Raw genomic sequence first — 9,871 nt, 5'->3', positions numbered from 1 at the left:
CAAAATTTAGCCTCCTCCTACTCCTAGCTTAACAGCTGATCAGCTTAGTTACTGCTTTTTGGAAAAGATTCCATGTAGAGCCCAGGTAGCTAGAACTAGGAGTGGAATGATACGTGAAGCACTCATTTCTGTATGTGGTTCTTTGCCCCATTAGAGCTGCATGCTGGAGGCCTGCTTCTAAGGCCAAACTACTATGAGTTGGGTCCAGGGATATTGGGTTCCCCACAGCCGCACAGCAGCTGCAGGGAATGGCTTTTAAAAACAAGGGGAAGCCCAAGTGGGCTTGAAACTCCACCACAGGAAACAGAAATAAAGCTGGGGAAATTAGTTTCCCATTTTTACTGCCCCATGTGGAGTATTCTGTACATGTAGAGCAGCAAAAACAGGGAAATAACTCCCCCAGGAATATGGCTTGGGGGCAGGTTTCCCAAGTACTTACCGTGATTCGGCAGGGGACACAGAAGTCTTCGCAGGATCATTCCTGCGGGGACAACAGATGCGCCCGCACCATGTTGTCACCAGGAGGTGATGCTGGGTGATGCTCTGGCAATGGGGCTCGAAACTCGATGGTACCATCGAGTTTTCAGCCCCATTGCCAGAGCGTCATCCAGCGTCACTTCCTGGTGACGGCATGCTGTGTTACAGGGAGGAATGGTCCGGCCGGGGAGTATGTTTCCCCCGCCAGATCGCGGTAAGTACTTGGGAACCCTACTTGGGGGGAGACAAGAGTCGTCCCCTCCAGTGTCAGTGTTCTTCACCCCTTAGAGCTCTTCTTTATTTATGTTTTAAAAGCCACTCCCTCAGCTGCTGTATGGCTGTGGGGATCCTGCATTGGGTCCAGGCAACCCAGCTCCATGTTGTTAAAAACGTCAGAGTGTAGTTTGGCCATGAGTGTGTATAGAAGAGATGGGTGAGAACATGTGCTAGGGGAGGGGCCATGGCTCTATGGTAGAGCATCTACTTTGCATGCAGGAGGTCCCAGGTCAAACTACTCAGTATCAAAAGCAATCTTGTTGCTTAAGCTGGAACTAAATCTTACAGAAGCCATGTGACTCCTACAGAAAGCAGCAGCTCTGTGTCTTTCCTTCTCCTTCCCTTACCCTCAACTGCATGTTGGGATGTCAATAGTATGGGGAAATTTCACCACCTCTGTTGAATACGAGACTCGAGGCAGCAGGTAAACAGTGATAACAGCTTTATTCAACAAGTTAGAAGAAATCAGAACGAGACAAACAACAGAGCAACAGGCTCCTTTTTAAACAGTCCGGGCTTGGCAACCCACGCCCCCATGTCAGATAACATCCAATCAGATATTGTACATAAAGACCAATCAGTTTGCTTCCCTCCAGAACTTCCCTGGTTCTGATAGGTTGGTTTTCAATACCTTACATCAGACTCAAGCTCTGTATACATACATTCCATTCCATACATAACAACCTCTCATCCAGTTCACTGGCTGCTGTTTCTAAGGGTGAAGAAAGCCTGAACCTGATGACATCGTGTGTTTAGTAGCAGCCTACCATTAATAAGGGAAAGAAGAGGAGGAGCTGTGGAGCCACTGCTTCTGGTGGTAGCCATGTGGCTCCAGCAACAGCTACTTCTAGCTAGCTTCCTGATCCAGAATTCTGTAGATGCTAAGGTGCACTCTTAAGGATCTGTGACTATGCAATAGGGACAAGTGCAAACCTTCCATTATCATTTAAGTAAGTCACAAAAAATTCCTTGGCCATGGTGTGCCCATCAGAGATCACTCAACATATGGATTTGAAGGGGGAAGGAAATGCAGCACTGTGGTTCCCCAAAAAGCTCGAGGAAGACTGTTTAAACGTTTGAGTACTCAGGATAGATCTGCAAACAGGCACTTTTATCATTCTACCATGTGACAGTTCAGGATTGGAAACGTGCTGGTCGCTGATTCGAAACTGACCAGATGGAGCTATAATTTGCGTGGGTGGATTAGCTATTCATGGGACTCATCATCTATGTTTGGGGGAATGGAAATCATTGTAGCAGCTGTTATTAATAAAGAGATATTTTTGTGCTGCATATGGCACTTCTCTTACGTTTATGACACCTGACACATAGTACATGTGTTGGTCAACAAAACGTTATTGAAGGAGTCATTCATCATTTGCTGTGTGTGCAAGTTTCCAATTAGCATTGAGACCAACTTGAAATTGTAAAATATATCCCTCCATGAGCAATCAAGGGTGTCTAACTACAGAATATCACCTTTGCTGCAATTCAGATAGAAATGAAAGACGTAAAGCAACACTGCCTGCTCCATACTGCATTGAAAATGCAGGCGGAGAACCCTCAAAACGTTATCACCTTTGCTGCAATTCAGATAGAAATTAAAGACGTAAAGCAACACTGCCTGCATTGAAAATGCAGCCGGAGAACCCTCAAAACGCTTCAGTTATCTTTAATGTTACAAATTGTCAATTTTGGCAGGGGTAAGTGGGTTGTGATGACGCTAATGATAAGGGTATGTTGGGAGTCAGACTCTAGCAATCCTTCTTGTTAATTAATTCAGACCACCCTTCTGCCTAACATAATTGCAAGCACAGATTGGATTACAATCCCCATATCAGGGAACCACTCTTTACCAAGCTTTATATGACCTAGATTGTAAGCAAGACAGTGAAGCAGAGTGGTAAACAGGCTGTGTGAAAATATTTACCTATGTTCTTCAATGTTCCTATGTAGTAAAATGACCAGGGATGAGGCAGGTGACAACCAGAGACAGGGCTTTTTCAGTGGTGGCACCTTGCCTGTTGAATATCCTTCCCCTTAAGACTCATCTGGCCACCTACCTTACTCTCTTTTAGGCAGCAGGCCAAAATTATTATTTTTACCCAGGCTTTTAAACTGTTTAATTTGTCTTTACAGTGTGCTTGCAGACTGTGTTATGTGGATCATTGTAGGCTGCTAAATGTTTTGTGCTGTTTGCACACTTTGGCAGGGTTTTTAATTGCTGGATTTTTAATTGTAAATTGTCATGATTTTATGCTGTTTTATCATTTTTATCACATTTTACTTTGTAAGCCATCTTGAGCAGGTTCTCTGGAGAGGTAGCATATACATTTTCTAAATAAATAATTCCTGCTATATAGTATGAAAATGTAGAAAAGGTTCAATTATCATCTATTAAAATGAAGATTCTACCAAGATTTAGCTTTCTGTTTATGACTCTTCCTCTCAGGTACCATGAGAACTGTTGAAGAGAATTCAGTTGGAAATGGAGACATTTATTTGGAGTGATAAGGAAGTGAGAATTCCAAAAGCTATTATGTTTGTGCCGACTAATAAGAGTGGACTGTCAATACCCAATATAGCAATGTACTATCAAGCTGCTTTATTAGCAGTGGTGGCTAGATGGTTTGGGAACAGTAGAAGCACAATCTGGGAATTAGAACAAGAAGGTATAGCAGTACCACTGAGAAGATGGGTATGGCAGGAGAGGAAACAAAAGTGTTAGTGGTCTCAGTACAATTAGGGAGGTGCTGGTCAAAAACTGGGAAAGCTGTGTTAAGATGTTATGATTTAAGAACTGTCCTTTAAAACCTTGGATATACGCCAAAGAATTTCAGGATTTGTTAAAAGCAGAAAATATTGACTAGTGGATCCAAGCTGAGCTGGTAAAATTCATTGATTTGTAAGGGAAAGGGTGGTTTTTGTCCATACAGGAATTGGGGGATAGAGTTTTAGGGAAAATCCCTATTTTATCTTCAACTGAGACATGGTATGTGCTAGTATTGAGGACTAGGAATATATTTTGGCTTTTGAATGGAATAGAGAAGACATTGGATGGGCAGAGTAATTCTAAAGCGCTTTTGGCAAAAAATATACACATCTCCAGTAGTGGTAGAAGTTGCAGTGAAATTGCAAAACTAGGTGGGGAATGAATGAGAGAGAGCATTCCATGGAGTTTCTAAAGTATCATTAAATGTGGGAATAATGTTTCCCCCCTTCCCTTTTTCTTTTCCTTGGCTGTGCAGTCCCTTTTCTTGTTCTTTGTTTGTCTGATTGTCCCATCCAGTTGTTTAAATGTTTATCTCTCCTTATTAATTAAATTGATTTCGGGTGGCAAAGGTCTATTCACGCCAAAATCAGTTGGCCGCCTGAACTGCCATTCCAAAGGCGCTGCCTGCATTGGCTGTCTGCGTTGCGGAGTCCCACCCACACAAGCCCCAGCCACCAGCTTACCATCAGTATGCACGGAGACACCAGACGGAATGCATGGTCTAGTGGCTGAACGTTTGGCCAAGCCCCTTCCTCCCACCCCCGTGCTGGTTGTCACCACCCCCGGCCTACTCAGCAGCCAGCCTGCAAGCAGATGGGGGCTGGCGTACCACTGGGATGAAGAGCCGTCGAGGCAGCCTGGAGGCCGCTGGACGCCGCAGGGCCCAGCAGTATGGGGAGGGTGGAGAGGGGGGATGGGCCTCGCTTTCCTCTAACGTGACGGGTGCCACTGCCCCTTCACCACCCGCGAGGTTGTCAGTCCAAGCCCGCTCCTGCTGCCACCGGCACAGCCATCATGGGTCGCCAAGGCCTGAGCCACGTTGGCAACCAGGCTGCGAGCGGGTGGGGGCTGGTGCACCACCCAGCCAAAAACCTGTTAAGCCGGCCTGGAGGCCGCTGCATGCAGCACAGCCCCGGGGTCTGGGGAGGGGGGAAAGTGGGCATAAGGGCCTCACTTCGATCTGACATGATGGGCGACCTGGCCCCTTCACCAGCCGCAGGTTTGTCGGGATGAGCCTGGGCCTGCTGCCACCATGGCCATACTAGCCCACCGAGGCACACCAGCGAACAGCCTGTGTGTGGAAGGGGGCTGGCATGTTGCTGGGGTGCATGGCCATCGAGGCAGCCCAGAGGCCCCCAGCCGCAGCCACCCAAGAAGCCAGTCACCACCTACTGACCCCGGGGTCTGTGGGGGGGAGAAAGCATGGGAAGGGGCCCCCCTGTCTTTCTAGCGCCCATTGTCTTCTCCCTACAACGGACTTCTTTCCTAGTAAATGTATATAAGTCAGATTATAGCACAAGAGAGGCAGATAGTAACACAATGTTGTAAGCTAGTTTGTGTCCCTGTTGTGTCCCTGTGTGATCTAAATAATAATAATTACTAGTTTACTATGATTATGGAAAAAGCCTTAATATATAAACAAAGAAGAGAAAATAAGGCACACTCCTGGGACACATTCATCCAGGTTTTGGAATGATTAAAAACCTAAGGAGGATGACAAGGCAGAAGTTCTGTCATGTGTTTAGCTAGATAATAATATGTTTGATGTTAGGGTAAGCTGATGTAGTTTATTATAGGAAAGAGGTAACTCTATTCCTCAGATACTTTGGAAGCTATTAGTGGAAAGTTTGTTTTGTAATTTGTGTATGTTTATGGCATATATATAATAAAAATAACAACAATTATCACTACAGTTATTATTGTAACTGTGCATGGAGAAGGTCCAAGGCATCTGCAATTAAGGATCCTGAGTAATAGAGTTGAGAAAGATCTCTGTTGGAGGCCTTTAACATCTGCTGTGTGTCTGACTAGATGGTCCAGTGATCTCACTTGGCATAAGGCAGTCTTCAGTGTCATTGTTTATGATAAAGAATGAGGTCTCTGTTTGCTCTACAGGCATCACTCAGTGGAGAGTGCAGAGATGAAGAAACAATGTCCAAAACAAAACTTGACATTCCCAGTTGTACAGGAGCATATTTCTCTTGTGCTTTTAGGTTCTAATTTATGGTTAATTCTAAAATATCCTATATCATATCCTTACAATAGGAGCATGATAACAACAATAATGAATGACTGAACTTTTAAATGTTTTCCTGAAGATACATGATGTACTGTGGATTTAGACAGTTAAATGCCCATGAGGGTCAGATTAATTGATTATGGTGGCAGAGCTGTTAACAAAGGGACACTACTGTGAAGTACTTCCGAATAAAGTTCTCTGCTATAACCATCAGGAGCCATTCCATCAAAAATAGACATTAAAATGGTATTAGACTCTGGCAGGCATTTTAGGCATGAAATGGGCATTTATGTTTCATTTGCCAATGGCTTGCTTTTTATAGCAGCACTCCTCAGGCTGCTTTGATTTCTGGATCTGTGGGTTTTTTCTTTGCACTCACAGATGCAGCTGAATTATTATGGCACGGCTGTAAGGCAAATGCTTTCAACCATCCGGTTCTTTAAACAGCTCCAGGGAATTCTTTGCATCAGCAACGGAATCCACCAAGATTAACTCCTGTTTGGATAATATTCTACTAATTGTGCTGTTTTATTGTCATTGTCATTTATATTAGACAATCTTGGGTTCCTTGTCAAGCAGAACATTCACTTCTGTCTTATTTTACTTCATGTACGACAAGACTTCAAAATTGCTGACTGTTTATTCTTGAAGATGTTCATGTTTCAGCACAGGGTTGCCAGGTACAAGTGCAGTCTCTTCTGTCATAGTAGTGAAAAGGTGAAAGGAGCTGTCCCTATGGAAGTTCCACATCTCTATGCATCCTTCATGGTTTGATGTGGAGGGGCCAAAGATCAGTGAAACTGCAGATGCTCTGTATGCATAAGCACCAATATCCTTCACTTAAAGAATCTCAGGTATCAGGAACTAATGCTGAGAATTTATGAAGATGCTGCTAATCTAAACAGTGCATATGGTGCTAGATGGTATAAGGCAACTTCATATATTTCCATAAAATAGACTTAGGATAGGGTCTCAAACTGGAAACTATTGATATTTCTCTAGCAGCCCTAAATTGAATCACAGTGGAAATGACATCTTCCTAGGGGTGAGTCTGTTAAACTATAATGAAGCAGCGGGGTTGCCATCTCCAGGTTGGGAAATACCTGGATATTTTGGGGGTGGAGCCTGAGGAGGGTGGGGTTTGAAGAAGGGAGGGACTTCAAGGGGGTATAATGCCCTAGAATCCACCTTCCAAAGCAGCTATTTTCACCAAGTGAACTGTTTTCTGTCACCTGGAGACTAGTTGTAACCCTAGGAGATCTCCAGCTACCACCTGGTGGTTGGCAACCTTATGAAGCAGTGTCTTTGGATCACAGAAAGCTGCAGTCCTTCATCCACTCTCTTCCCCATGCTCTCCTAAGACCCTGGAGAGAGCAAGGGGAAAGGAAAATTAACAATTGTGCTGGATCACAGAAAGCTGCAGTCCTTCATCCACCCATGCTCACCTAAGACCCTGGAGAGAGCAAGTGGAAAGGAAAATTAATGATTGTGCTACTATAAAGTTCAGCTTGGTGAGTCAGCAATCCTAAATACACTTACCTGAGAGTAAGCCAATTAGACCTCTAGAGGATTGCTCCCTTAGCTTGCACTGTTTGTCAGCTTTGACGCAGCAGAATTTTGACAATGTAAACTTCAAACTAGTAATACAGATTCACTATTGTAATGCTATGCAAAGGTTTTGAGTGTTACTTTAGACAACCAACTAGTCTCTCAATGCCCCAGACCCTCTTCTGTGACTTAGAGTAAAGACAGCACTTCATCGCTCTGGAATCTAGGTATACAATAGGGGCTATGTGTAGTACCTAGGCAGCTAAGAACTTAATTACTTATATTCAGATCACCAGTAGAGGGAGATAAAATAGCAGCAACTGAAGCTGCCTTTGTTTCTCATAAAGATCTGAAGAGATGAGATTAAAATACTCCTTCTTTTGTTTATTTGTTTGCTATTTTAATTCTGGCCTTTGTCTTGCTGCCATAAATGTATCCAAAAACACTTATGGACCAGTGTAGAAAATCTCCTCACTGGTGGTGAGGAAATAACATTTAAAGCACAAAGCAAAGTGTTTGTTTTGAGATTAGCCCCAAATGAATGGGATTTCAGGACTTGGGGAGGGGGTGTTATTGGTAAACCAGACTGAGCTCCCAGATCTGTTCAAGTAAATCTGGAGGGGGGGAAACCACACACTGATTTTAATGGCGCCATTACAAATTTAATCCTGCATTTTGTCAAACCAGAAAGATGCATGACTGGAATAAAATCTCTTGTATACATTTCTCCCCAAAGCATACCTTCATAGGACATGAAACTTCATATGACATGAACCTCACTTTACGTACACAGCTTTCAACTATGAGCTTAATTCAGAACCCCCTCGTCAAAACCAAGCCCCCTTCCCTTCCCTTCCCTCCCTTCCCTTCCCTTCCCTTCCCTTCCCTTTCCTTCCCTTTCCTTCCCTTTCCTTTCCTTTCCTTTCCTTTCCTTCCCTTCCCTTTCCTTCCCTTTCCTTTCCTTTCCTTTCCTTTCGAGATAATGCACACCGAAACTTTGATCTCAACAGTATTTGTTTTAAGGAAGCTGTTCTCATGTCTTAATATGCCATCCTATTTTTGAAGAGTGGGCAACAATATCTTCACACAGTGTTCGGGAATCTCCCATTTTTTAATACTGTTTCCTCTGCATTTTTCTCAGCATTTTAAGAGGCCATTATCCACCTTCGTAGAATCAAATCACTCCATATAAAACAAAACAAAGCAAAGCAAAAGCTTACAGCAGTCTCATATATCACAGTCATTTCTTTTCATCCAGGTTGGTAATGTTGGTAATGCTGATTAACTGACTGGAAGCCAGTAGAACCTTTAGAACAATGCAAAAGTTAGTTTTCAGGGACAAACTGAACCTAGGTCTACCCCTCCTGAAACATACACAAAATTACAACAGAAATTAACTCAGCCTCGAATACTAAACAGTTGCTGCCACATCCAATTTTTGTGTACGTACGTAAGAATGCATCACATCAAGATCACCTGTACTGTGAAAAAGTGTGAAAACTACTACTAAATTTGCCGTCTATGCAGCATTCACAGATGTTAGTTTAACAGAGCAGCTCTTTCCAGTGGAGGAATTCAGGAGTTTGGCCATGAAAAAGTCACAAACAACAGATGTTGCTGTAATGGACAATGTTTTGTAGCTCAAAATCTTCGTGCTAAGCACTTCTGTGCTACAGTTAAACAGATTTGAAGACAACTGTGTGCTAAAATTCACCTGGGCAAACTTAGAGTAAGGATATAGTTTGCAAAGTAAGGAGATGAAGCCTGTGATAAAGAAGGATAGTGGAAGTCTTCAGTGGGAGGTTTTTCAGGTCACAGATGTACTAATTCAAGACAGATGCTTCTTATGCTGAGCCTAATCTAATTCCCTATTAGACTGAGGGAGCTGCAGGACAGTGTGGGTGGCATAATTCACAGACAGAGATATGTGCAAAACTGTGCACCACCCTGACAAAATTTTCTAATGGTGCTGTGTATCATAGTTGCTTACAGTGCAATCCTAAATCCATTAACTCTACATAGGATTGCACTATAATTTCACAATCCTAAATGGGTCTACTCAGAAGTAAGTCCTATTTTATTCAAAGGAGCTTATTCCAGGAAAGTGTTTTAGGATTATACCCTAAGACACTAACAGTGCAACATGTGTTTTGTCTGCTAGATGAATGGGTTTACACTAGAATTAGTTTGCATAGGACTGCAGTTCAGGAATGATATATGCTACATTGAGCTACTTACAGGAATACTGGGATGAAAATGAGATGACAAAATAGATTAGCAGAAATGTCATCATCAGAAGGCAAGTTTTGATTTCAGTTTTGCAATGGATGAACCTTTGAATGGAAAAATATAGCCAACTGACAGGAGTTTAGAAAAACCAAAAAAGAAGTCATGGAAAAAGGAAATGATTGTTGATTTTGCTGGGCTGTTTTGTGTTTTAATGGTTTACTGTATATGATTGTTGCTTTGTTTAAATTATTGTTTTGAGTTTCTTTGAGTCCTTCTAGGAAGGAAGGAAGGAAGGAAGGAAGGAAGGAAGGAAGGAAGGAAGGAAGGAA

The sequence above is a fragment of the Gekko japonicus genome, unplaced genomic scaffold, assembly GCF_001447785.1.
Source record: "Gekko japonicus isolate JY-2015 unplaced genomic scaffold, Gekko_japonicus_V1.1 scaffold322, whole genome shotgun sequence".
In the NCBI taxonomy this organism is placed as follows: Eukaryota; Metazoa; Chordata; class Lepidosauria; order Squamata; family Gekkonidae; genus Gekko; species Gekko japonicus.
This window is presented reverse-complemented; position numbering follows the sequence as displayed.